Source organism: Manacus candei, unplaced genomic scaffold (assembly GCF_025592945.1).
Source record: "Manacus candei isolate 608988 ecotype Guabito, Panama unplaced genomic scaffold, ASM2559294v1 h1tg000028l, whole genome shotgun sequence".
NCBI classification, from domain to species: Eukaryota; Metazoa; Chordata; class Aves; order Passeriformes; family Pipridae; genus Manacus; species Manacus candei.
The window spans coordinates 16152418-16164551 of NW_026138076.1; positions in this window are offsets into that span (position 1 = coordinate 16152418).

Sequence of the window (12134 nt, forward strand, 5' to 3'; positions counted from 1 at the left end):
TCACACTGCTGAATCTATGAGTCCAAAGTCAGACTAAGGAGATCAAAAGGTCTCCACCAGCCTTGGCATTTTAATCTGAAATTTCTCTGCTTTGAATAGATGTGTTTTCCCCCTATTGGCCCTTCTCATGTAGTGTAAGGCAAGTCCTTTCAGTTCTGGGGCAGTGCAAAGCTGCACTCAGGAAATAAAAATTGCAGTGAAATACATATACCCCTAAGTACACAAATGTAAATGGCAAACATAGGCAAAGCAAGGTAAAGGAAAATCTTTGTTCATGTAACATGCAACATGCACAGCCAAAAGCTCCAACTTGTATTGCCTTGATTTTCCTGCAGGGACTCCATTAGACTGGGGGCCAAAATGAGAGAATGATGACCTGTGATCCCACACTTTCATTTAGGAAGTATATTTCGTGCCTAAACAAGAAGGCAAGGTAGGCAGAGCTGACCATTTCTAAATGAACAATTAAATGAACTCTTCCACCTTACAGAAGAAGAATTAAATCAGGGGTTGCTATTAAAATGCCCACCAGAGGAAAAAAAATAATAAGAGGATTCCACACCACAAGGCAATCTGCTGGTAGAGTGATCAGCATACAGGGGGAGAGAACCAGAGATGGGCATGGGCTTTGTAAGCAGCCTTGGCTCTGCCTTGACAACAGAGCTGTGGGTGACAAGTAGGCATCAGTCTGAGCTGAACAGCTCTGATGTGGGCTTGAAAAGGGTAGGAATACCACTTCTCTAACTGGAACTGTAGAAAACTGCATTGGTAGGAGCCATACAGTCCATCCCTGCAGGTAGACGTGAGGCAGTTTCAATGGTGTCCCCTGGCATGGGGGGACCTGGCATGAGTAGCTGGAAGGACAAGTTGATGCATGTTGGCTTCTCTGAGACCCCCTTGGTGGCAGAGATCTGGGGAGGCTTTCCTAGATCACAGGATGGGGAAGCTCCCTGGTTTATCGGCTTGCCAGTTTTTGGATGACAGCTCCTCTTTTCTGACTAGGGAAACAGAAAGCAACTGGTGTTGCTGAGTCTGGGTAAAATCCCTTTGAGATTTTGCCTTGCCTTTCAGGCATAGAGATACTTAGCAGAGGGATACAGTATATCAAGATACAATAAGGCTCCACCTGTGCCACAGCATTCTTGCTCTTTCTGCCGGAAAGCACAGGCTGGATGCTGGGCTCGCTCTCTGCAACTGGCCAGTGACATCTTTCCACTTTCTGTCCACTGACCATGACTCAGTTCAGAAAATGTGAGCTGGGCTTATGTTGCGGGGTATCTATCGTATTGGTTAGGTTTGGTCAATAGAAAAAGCAGACACACACACACACACACACAGAGTTGAGACAAGAGTTGTCTGCCGCGTTAGCGCAGCAGCCTCCTTTATTGAGGCAGCTAACCCACATTTTCCCCACACACTTTCTGTAAACATAATTTTTACAAAACACCAGAGTACTAACACCTGCAATTGTGAACACAGCCAACATCCCTGTCCTTGCACATTCCATCCTGCTTATCATCTTTCCAGTCAACTCCCGGCTTCTCAAAACTGCTCTGTTTATGGGGATGGTTAATTAGCTTCTGCTGTCACGGGAACAGCCTTATATCATTCAATATATTATGTTCATCAAGCTCTAGGGGCTTAGCAGGCCTGCTGCCTCCCCCCACAGGCTTACAGCCTTCCTCTGTGTTCCTCTAAACCAAGAGCATGTCTTTCCAACCCCCAAAGGATTTCTGCACTCAAGCTTGGGAAAATGCCCATGGGAAGGGGGACTAACCATGCAGTAAAGGATGTTGGATAACATGCCCACCTTGGGTTTTAATTCACTGCTCCTGCTTGCAGCTTCTCCAGTCACTGACATCCTACTAGCATGTTTTTAACACATTTCTACCTTTTCTTGATCAGGACACCAATTTCTGGTGTTTCTTTGCTTGATACAGATGCTTCTGGAAAAGAACAAAATATCACTGAGAAAGAAATTACCATCATGGGAATTTTTTTCCCCTTTTTCCTTTTTACAGAAATTTCTTATTAATAACCTTCTCTTTTCATTTCACTTCAGGCCTTAAGTTGCTTGCCCTTGATGACCTAGTTCAGTTTAAGCCATGCTTGGTTTACAAATATGAAAATAGCAGGCACCTTACAGCTGCCTATAACAAACGATTATTACTTTTAGAAACAGACCTGTTACATTGTGGTGGGAAACATTCCCTTTTGCTCTTTTAACTGGTGAGGGGCAGCGGAATAGCCCAGTCAATGCTCACATGCACAGGGAGGGAGGTAATAGCGTCTCCTCCAAGAGGGCTGGCTGCGGCTCTTCCAGCACTGGTTTTGTACCCGTTGGGTGTGCCAAGAACCGGTGCACATTCAGATTACGGTGTCTGCCAGCCATCGGCTAAGCTTCTTTGCTCCTCCACCATTTTCATTTCACTCAGGGCAAAGAGACAAACATGAAGGCTGATGTGCTAGAGGCTCACTTTCAGGTCCCCTTTGGCAACAAGGAGTTGGTGAAAGGGGTGGTGGGGTGGATGTGAGAGAATTTATTTCTGGTTTAATAACCCTTCATTATAGCTAAGCCTTTTGCCTAAATGGCAATTTGGCTCCCATCTCCTGAACACTGCTCCCTTGCATTAGACTTTTTATAATAGCTGTAATTACAGTTGCAAGCTCTGCTTTTATTTTATGGGAGCTGAGGCAAACCTGTTCGATGTCACAAATGTTGATCCTCAAGTACAGCCACATCTGTGAGGCAGTGTCCCTGAACAGCGGGATCTGATGGATGAGTCACAGCAAAGACCTGCTGGTTTCCTCATTAGCCCTGCCTACTCTCAGGACTGATCTCTCTCACAGGTAATTTTAAGCAGCCATCCTGCTGCTCTCTTGCCTCTTCCTTTTGCCTCGGCTTGTCAGGATTAGACAGTTTAACCAGTGACCCCAGTTGTCATCAATCTCAATATTGAATGCACCAAGATAATACAGGCAATTCTCTGCTCTGTGAAGACAGGCATTTATGAAGTATTTGTGAAACCATTTTAGCTAAAGAAGACAGACAGCTCTATTTCATGCCTAATATTGCCTGACAGGTGTGGACACACCCTGGGATAACTCTCTTGTCATCCTGACTAGAAGGTCAAGAGTCTGCATTTGACAGAGAGAATTGCCTTTGGCACTCTGACAAAAAAATGAAAACACAGCAGCATCCAGAAAAAAAAAGCAACAAACCCCTTTGTAAACCAGATGTGCCAGATTTAACATTTCCCAGAGCTTAATTCCTTTTAAATTTTGTAGCTCCTCTTTGAAGATTATCCATGGCTAAACCAGAAAGTTTAGCTTTTGTTCTTCTATTAGCCATTATCAGCTTACTGTTTTAAACATCTCAGGCATGGCAGGTATTGGCTCTCTCTCCGCTACACTCCTCTTTTCTCCTTTCCTCCCCATCCAGCAACACCCATCTCCTTCTCCTTCTCTTTCTCCTCTCCTCCCCTCCCCTCCCTTCATTTTCATGCTTTCCCTGGGGATCTCTATGGAATACCACTCTGTGTTTCCCTGCCATGCCCAGAATGTATCAGAATTCCACTGTGGAAGAAGAGAGCAGGGGCTGGCCTCAGCAGCACTGCTCTGACCCCTTTGTGGCTTTGGGAGGAGACCCCAGTCCCACCAGGTTAAGAAGTGTGGGCTCCAACAGAAAGTTCACCAAAAGCTCAAGAGCTCATTAGTGGGGCTGTAAGACATAGTCTAATAGTCTAATCTCTTGGGCAGTGCACATTTCAGCGGCTAAATCTGAGCCCAGTCCATTGGCACATGTCAGACCCAGGAGCATCATTTCCTGCTGAGGTAGTAAAAACGCCTCATATACAAATTTTGTCTTGATTTTAATGAAAATGAGGTTTTATATTTGTTAGCAAAAAGTAGACACATTGTTGCTTCAAATTTGTGCAGAAGAGAGTTACATGTTAATAGCCAAGAATCAGATTATTTCTTTGCAAGGAGGAAGTGGGAATGAGTAATTTTTACCGTGGGGTTTATGAGAAGAGCTTTGCCAGTGTATGCAGTAGATTTAGAAAAAAACTACTTGGGCTTTTCCTTCTCTTTTCCATAGCAAATGCTGCAAGTTACCGAACCCAACAGCAGCACTGCTGCTTCCACACTGAAAGGGCACATTCAGAGATGCTGCAGCAATCAGCCATGGCCAGCCCATACTTGTGGTCCCTTTTTGAGGCTAAGCTACTGCTGCTTTCAAAGGCTGGATGGTTTCCAGGAGGTTCACACAAATCCAGTCAGTGGAAGGGGGAAAGAGGGAGGAAACCTCAGTGTTTCCTTGCTTTCTTTTTAGTTCATGCTGCCTTGTCATACAAAACACTCGAGGCAGTGTAACTGGAAAGACCTCTGTGGAGAACAGAGCTGGAGGTAACCCTGCTCCGACTGGCTTGTGGCTGTGGAAATCCAGCTTCAGGTGGTGTCACTGGATGGTGCTGTACGGAAGGTTGCAGGAGCAGTTGGGTTTGCTGCTAATCTGAGGCTCAACAGCTTTTGTTTTCAAACTCATGATCTTTCTTTTAGACATGCAGAGCAATGTGCACGGAGTCTGTGGGCACCTGCAGGGCTCGGGCAGCAAGTCCTGTGTCTTGCCCCACATTCCTAGCTGTGGGCAGCCTTGGGGGAAACCTGAAAGCGCAGAGGAGTACAGGTGACAGCAGAGCACAAATGGGCACACCCAGCACTCACTGAAAACCAGGGACGGAAGAAGTTTGTTTGACAATGACCTGGCAAACCCACTATTCCACCAATGCTGCTTTAGGTAGTCCTTGCAGTTTGCTCTCCATTCCAATAACTTCCTCTTCTCCAGGGCCAAAGAATAAGAATTGAAGAAAAGAGGTGTCACACAGGCCAGGGTAAAGAGGGAATGGCTGGATCATCCCTCTTCTTGGGGGTCAAAGTTCCAAGAAAGACATCTCCAGGCTCCAAAGTGGGCAGCAGTACTTCACAGTTGGGGGTCCTCACACATCCTTGTCCTCATAGTCCCTTTCCCAGTCCACTTTCCATGGCCTGTCAGGATTTTATTTCACACTGTTTAACCATTACAGCCCCCAGCATTCAGTTTTTCCCATAGTGCTGCATTAATCTTTCAATAGATCTGGTCCTTTATTCACCATTTAAGAAGATTTGTGAGCATTTTACTGCTCTTGTTTTACAAAAACATCCCTCTTTGTGCTGAGGTGAGATTATTTGCACTGGATCCCTGTGCAGTTCTGGGAGAGAGGTGTAGATTCCTGCCTGTGAGCACAGCAGATTCTCTCCGGATTCAACTGGCAACATGCGTACCAGTCAAGGAGAGCACTGCTTTATACCATGGGCATTCTCCACCCTGTGTCCAGTTCTGGGTTGTACTGTGGCCATGGCTGCGTGTCTTGGCAGTGCAGGTGTATTCCTGATGTGTGTGAAGCATTGCCAAGGACAGGCAAGACAGAGCCTCTTGCCCACAGGCAATCTTGATGGCAAGAGAGATATGTAAGTTCTGCAGAGCTGGTCTTCAGCAGCACCTGGTTCACCCCTTCATCAGTCAGCCCTTCTCAGCAGAACTGCAGGCTGTAGCTGTTGCATTCAGACCCTATCATGGCTTAGGTTGAGGAGGAGCTGGAGTTCATCCCTGCAAAGGGTCTGGGAAAGCAAGATTTGTGTAAGTTTTGAGGGCTTTTCTTTCTAGAAGTAGCTATACAAAATCAATCACTGGTGTACATATACCCTTAGGAGACTTCATAACAGCAACATCCCTGCAATGTTCCCCCTCCTTTCAACAACAATGGAAACTGTGGCTCCAGGACACAGCAAGCACAGGACGTAGCTCACCACGCAGGACCTGTCTGCTGTTCACCACATGACCAGATCATGCTCTTGGTGCTAGTTGCCTTTCCAAGATAAAGGCAATGAAAGTACACAGCTGATTTTGAGATACCATGTGGTCACTAAAATGTAATTTCATTATTTTTTGAATTATCAATAGAACAGGTGAAGGGCCAGTACAGCACCAGAGCAGCCGCAGAGGGTGGGGAGGGCGTGTCTTGGCTCTGCCAGCTGCAGGTTGGCATGACTTCCAGCACCAACCCAGAGAGTAGACCAAGTGCACTGACGTTACTGTGAGAAAGTCTGCAAACAACAAAAGAAAAATTTAACCAAGTATTTACCAAGTGTCATTAATTCATTGCCAAAGTTGTTTCTCTGAGTCTTAGTGGAATCCAAATGGAAAAGCCCATCCTTTTGTAAATCACCATACTTAATAACCTGCGGCCTCGGCCATGGCTACCCTGGGAACATGTGCTTGGAGAGCACCTGGCAGCTTGCTCTGAGCAGGCAGGAACACAGTCTTCCTTCCAGCCTGTGGGTACAGGGTAGGGGAAACTCCAGGAGAACCCAATCCTGGTTTGCAGGAGACAGCCATCAGTTTTACAGCTTAAGAAGGCAGGTTACTTGCAGTAAAGTCATGCAGCAGAGTTCAAACAGCCAGCATTTTTAGATCTCCTCATATGGATAAATTAATAAAACATCAAATTAATTTAGCTAGAAATAGGAGAGCAATCACAAGCCAAAGTTTACCACAATGATTTGCATTACAGTAACAAACATGAAGCTTAATCATAGCTGTACATCTCTATTTCCCCACAGAAAATGCTATGCCTTCTTCTCATCATGGGTAGCTCATAAGTGGTTGTGCTTGGAAATAATGCTGGTTTTCCCCTACTAATGAAATCCCAGTTTAATCCCACGTGCTCTGTTCAACAGTGCACATTTCATCCCATGGGGTAACCCTGGCACAAAGAACATTGTGCCAGATTCCCCCAGGTGCAAATGGGCACAGCTCCTTTCCAGTCAGTGGAGCAACCAACCTGGTGTTGCTTACGTAATGTTTGCTGACTGCAAAGAGCACAGTCTCTCAGGGATGTGTAACTAACTCAGGAATCAGAAAAACATTTCTGTTAAAATTAGCTGGTGTACTCAGTAGTATCTGGCTGAGGGGGATAAGAGCATTCCTTTCTCACTACATAAAAACTTCTTCACTGAATTCATTAATCATTCTTATCAGCATCCCTTTTGTTCCTGGGCTATAAGACTATTTGAACTAAAAGCTTCTCAAGTCCAAATCCATTCCAAGTGATGAGTATCTTCAAGGTCATAAATTAACGCAAGCAATTGCTACATTATCTACATGAAAGTCTTCAGTGGAGAAGTGACCCTGAGAGAGAGAGAATAACATTTGTCTGACCTCTTTGCAACCTGCTAGGCAGGTAAAGATCCTATAAACAGGCAATTTAGTAGTAGATAGAGAAAAATTAGCATTTTCCTTGTTATAAAGAGGGTGGTGGTTGAAAACCAGACTAAAATATCTTTACTTTGCTTTTTAGCCTCCTAATGTTGGCCCACAGAGAAAGCATTGTACGGAAAACGAACTAGTGAGCATTCTGATATCTTCAAGTGCATTTCTAACTTCCTTTATCTGTGATTATCATATACATTTTGATATTTACTGCAGCTGTTTGTTCTGTCACTTGTGGACTATTTTGAGAGAGCAATTCATTACTGAGCACATATGCCCAAGTATCAAGCTTCCAGGATATGCTGAGGTGGGATTCCTTGATGTCAGTTATGAAACAGAGGATATATGTACCACTATACATACATGTATATATATGTACATGTGTGCTTATGCCAGGCTTACAGCTACTGAGACTGGAGGGATGGGGCACTGGCTGCTGTGAAGCAGTTACATGGTTCTACTTACATTTTAGGGCTGAAACAGGCATTTGGAATCCCCCTGGCTGAGGGTGCAAGGCAGCCACCCCTACCAAAAACAGGTGGCAAGAAGATTTCCATGATGACATCATGAAATCAAACCATGAAGAAAAATCAGGCTAAGTTCATCCCATGCTGCAGGCTAATGGAGTATCTTCAGAGTGGGACAGAGAACTGAAATATAAGGGGGTTTATCCTCATTTAGATAGTCACTGTTGTTTTACTGCAATTTATTTATTTCACTGGTATACATAGGTGTGTGTACAAACACGTATGCATATATAAAAGCTAGATAAAGAGAACCACCTGGATTCAATACATTTCATGTAATTACTTATTAAAATAGCTTGGGAAATGAATAATTGAAATACTGGTTCGCAAAAAAAAAAAAAAATGAAAAACCCAAATATTTTTACAAGTTCAAGCTTTTCCATTACCTACTTTAAAATATTAAAAACCCCACAGTAATTGCTAAAGAGTGCAGATCAGACAGAAAAGCGAAACTTTTGTATGCAAAATGGTTTACATGGAGAAAGCACGTGCACGCTCCAAAGTAAAAACACTGTTAGACTTTCAGAAAGATTAATTGGAATTTCAGCCTCAAGGTCAGCTTTGAATATCCCAATGGAATCAGATACTTCTTATCAACTCCTAAATGCAGGCAAAAAAATGTCAGCTACATGTTTTAATTTACTTTCTAAGGATAAATTTCCAGCTCACAGATCTTCCCATCCCACTGGCAAGTTCAGACAATGGTAACCAGCATGCATACTTAACATAGTTTTGCATTAATACAACACATCCTATAAGCATAGCCATACAAACTTTCTTGCCTTTTCACAGTATCATGTTACCCAGCAAGTCATCTAGAGATTTGGCAAGGAAATTTGACATAATTTTCTTGAAAAACACTAGAATAAAATATTTCCATTCTTTTCAGGTGAGGGAAGTTATACTGTCTTGGATAAATCTTTGGGGTATTTTAAAGTTCTATTTAAATACATAAATACCTGGGTTTACTTATCCAACACTTACCATCTCTTTGGCAGAAAAATTGCAACACCGAGACATGTAGAGTTTTATTTTTCTAAAATCTCGCTCATTCCTATTAGTACGTGCAACATATATTCCTTACTCACCTCCCCCCAGATTAAAACTGTTTCTATCAAGGTTCACAAAGGCTGCTGTCCCCAGTCCTGCTGCTCTGCCCAGTCACAGTGCCCACCAGTTTCTGCAGGATAAACAAAGACAAGTCTCAGAGCTGTGTTAGGATTGGAAACTTCTATGAGTCCTGCACCATACCTCGGTATTTCCACAGCAAGAGGGTGCATATGCACTCCCCTATGTGGGACAGTGCCAAGAAGTATTCTCTCCTAGTCTGAGGCTAAGGGAATTAGAGCAGGCTTTAATCATGGAAATCCATGGGCACAATCTCATAGGAGGTCCCAACACAATCTGCTGTAGAAACAAAGTAAGGGTTTTCCCAGGAGTGCTTTGTCCTGAACAAACAGAAAGCTAAGGTATGTCTGGTGTCCGAGATGCCAAGGACATTTCAGCCATAGAGTTCTGGGGTCTATGATAGGCAGCAGACCAATTAGTTCCCTGACTAATTGCAGAAGTTCATTCTAGAGGAAACTTGCAGAGCTTTTTGAGAAAAAAATTTATTAAGAAACACAATAACATAAGGAGATCAAACAGACAGTCACAGTGACTCCTGAAAGCCAGTACCTATTTGCACAGACAAATGAGCAAGCAGGAAGGTCACTGCCTGAGTGTGAATCACAGAATCACAGATTATGCCGAGTTGGAAGGGACCCACAAGGATCATTGAGTCCAGCCCTTAGCCCTGCATGGGACCATCCCCAAGAGTCACACCATGTGCCCAAGAGTATCATCCAAATGCTTCTTGAACTTTCAGGTTTGTGCTCCCACTTCCCTGGGGAACCTGTTCCAGTGCCCAACCACCCTCTGGGGGAAGAACCTCTTTCTCATATCCAACCTGAACCTCTACTGACACAACTTCAGGCCACTTGAAGGGAACTTTCAAACAATCTTCTTGAAAAGCAGAGAGCTTGCTCCTGTCGTGCCCTCTCTGCCAGGAAGGGGAAAGGCAGTCAGTCCCAGTCTGCATGGATGGCATCCTTGCCAGTAGAGAGAGATAGCTGATACCCAAAGGCAGAGCAGAACAGCTGGGATAAGTTTTGACCAGTTTGCATAACTAGGGAGCAGTCTGTATCTATGTTACCTGAAGTCACCTCTGCGTGTTTTTACAAAGCACACAGGTGTAGCCCAGCGTGCTAGCCCTTAAATTTAGCAGGATTAAACAGGTCCTAGGTGGCATTTAACACTCCCACTAGGTTTGTTCATCCCTAGGTTTTACTCTAGCAGAAACCTCAAAGCAGATGAAACTGTTTTTCCTTTTATCTAGTTCATCATACTGCAGTACCCAGAACCATTCCTGCAGAGAGCTCTAAAGAACCTATTCTCCAAAATTATTTTACACATTGCATAATCTTATTTTGTGAACTGTCTTTAAGCACTACGATTAATTGGGATATACACTATTTTTTATCGACAACACAACTCACAGCTACTCAACAACCATGGTCCTTGTGAGGTAAGAAGTGTTACAATCAGGAACTATTTTACAACCCAGTGTGGTGAGGCAATGGGACAAACCTACAAGGTGAGTAGGAGCTGCCTCGGTAGCCTATCAAGCCAAGTGTCTGTCAGGGCACACCTGCTATGCTGAGATGCAAAACACGCTGCATAGTCATCATGAATCTGAGAAAGCTGAACACACTCAGTCACAAGTCCTGCACAGTTCTCCATCCTCCACTTCGGTTAACCCTGCAACAAGCCTCATCCTTGGAATAAAGAAGAGATTGCTACTCAGCCCTACTTCCCTACTGGGAAGGTAGTTTGGGGTAAGATACCCAAGTTCACCATTGCTCCCCTGAGCCTAACTTCTTCACTGAAATGACATGAAGGAGCAGGAGCCCATTGTTTTTAGAAAATGAAGCAAAGGAGGTTTGAGGAGTAAGGTGCTTTTGAGATGTTTTTTTACTTCTTCATTTGTAAGTAACATACAGTAACCTCAAACCTGAAGGAGGGTCCTAACTGAAGTGTTCTTACTCAGGAACTGCTAATCCCCCAGGTGAAGGTAGAGAAAGCATGAAGAGAAACAACTGGTTCATTAGGACATGATAAAAGGAAGCTGGTAGAACCTCCAAAGCCCCTGTATAAATCAACAATCTGAGAATACTTCATGCAAGACCCTAAAAATGAATTTGAAATGAAAATCTTTTAATCCTTCACTTTTCTTTAACTTCTTATAAATAGAGTTCAGTGGTTGGAAGCAATGAAGAAGGAATAGAGTACTTTCTTTGCTCCAGATTTTGCTGTAGCCAGATCAGAGATGAGGGGAAATGTCCCATCTCAGTGCACGAGAGGGGAAGCACATGTTCTTCCCCTCTCATGGGCCAAGTAGCACAAAAGGGGAGGAAACGGTAGTGCTGGGGCTAAGTCTCCAGCTCAGTAGCAGTCTGGACATGTTAATCTCAATCTTTTTTCCCTGAGAGCTATTTTTAAATTATTTTCTAAGTAGCTTCTCTTTCTTTGATACTTAATTAGTTCCAATTAAAATAGAGTACATTTAAGTAATATACATTGAAGTTTGATGAGCAACATTCAAAATACAGTAAATAATAAAAAAAAATTGCGCTTACACTGAAATATATGTGCCCTTTTTATTTCCTTGTGACTTCCAAAGGGATTTGGGTTATGAATCACAAACATTCCCCTCAGCATCAGGGTTTTATGAGTCAGAAAGATAGTCATCATTAATCACTTCTCTAGCATTTTTAACAAGGTGGTTCCTGCTTGTTGAATGTTTTCATTCACATCAGTCATTTACATAGCATAAAAGGTATGCCTAGCACTTTAGAGACAACTAAGACAAAAATCTTTACTTTGTATTGTTTATGGCTATAGTAAGATCACACAAAATAAGAAAAGATTCCCTTTGTGAATGAAAAAAAATAGGAATCGTAACGATGGCAAAGTATTTTTTTTCATGCTGTGAGATATATTTGCATTTCTGTATTTCCATATCATTTTTATGTAGTTCCTACCTTTACTACTCACCATTTTAAGCAGGAAGCTATTTATTGTCTTCATTTAAGACTTCAGTATTATTGTAACCATGAAAGTGTTTCATGCTATCTCCCCTCTGAAAGGAATACAAATCACTGTTTCAGTGTTAGACACTTTTGGGGTTGAGGGAAGGCACCCCAGTTCTCCACCAAACACTTAAAAGACATGCTGATGCAAGTAGTTTAAGAAGCAGT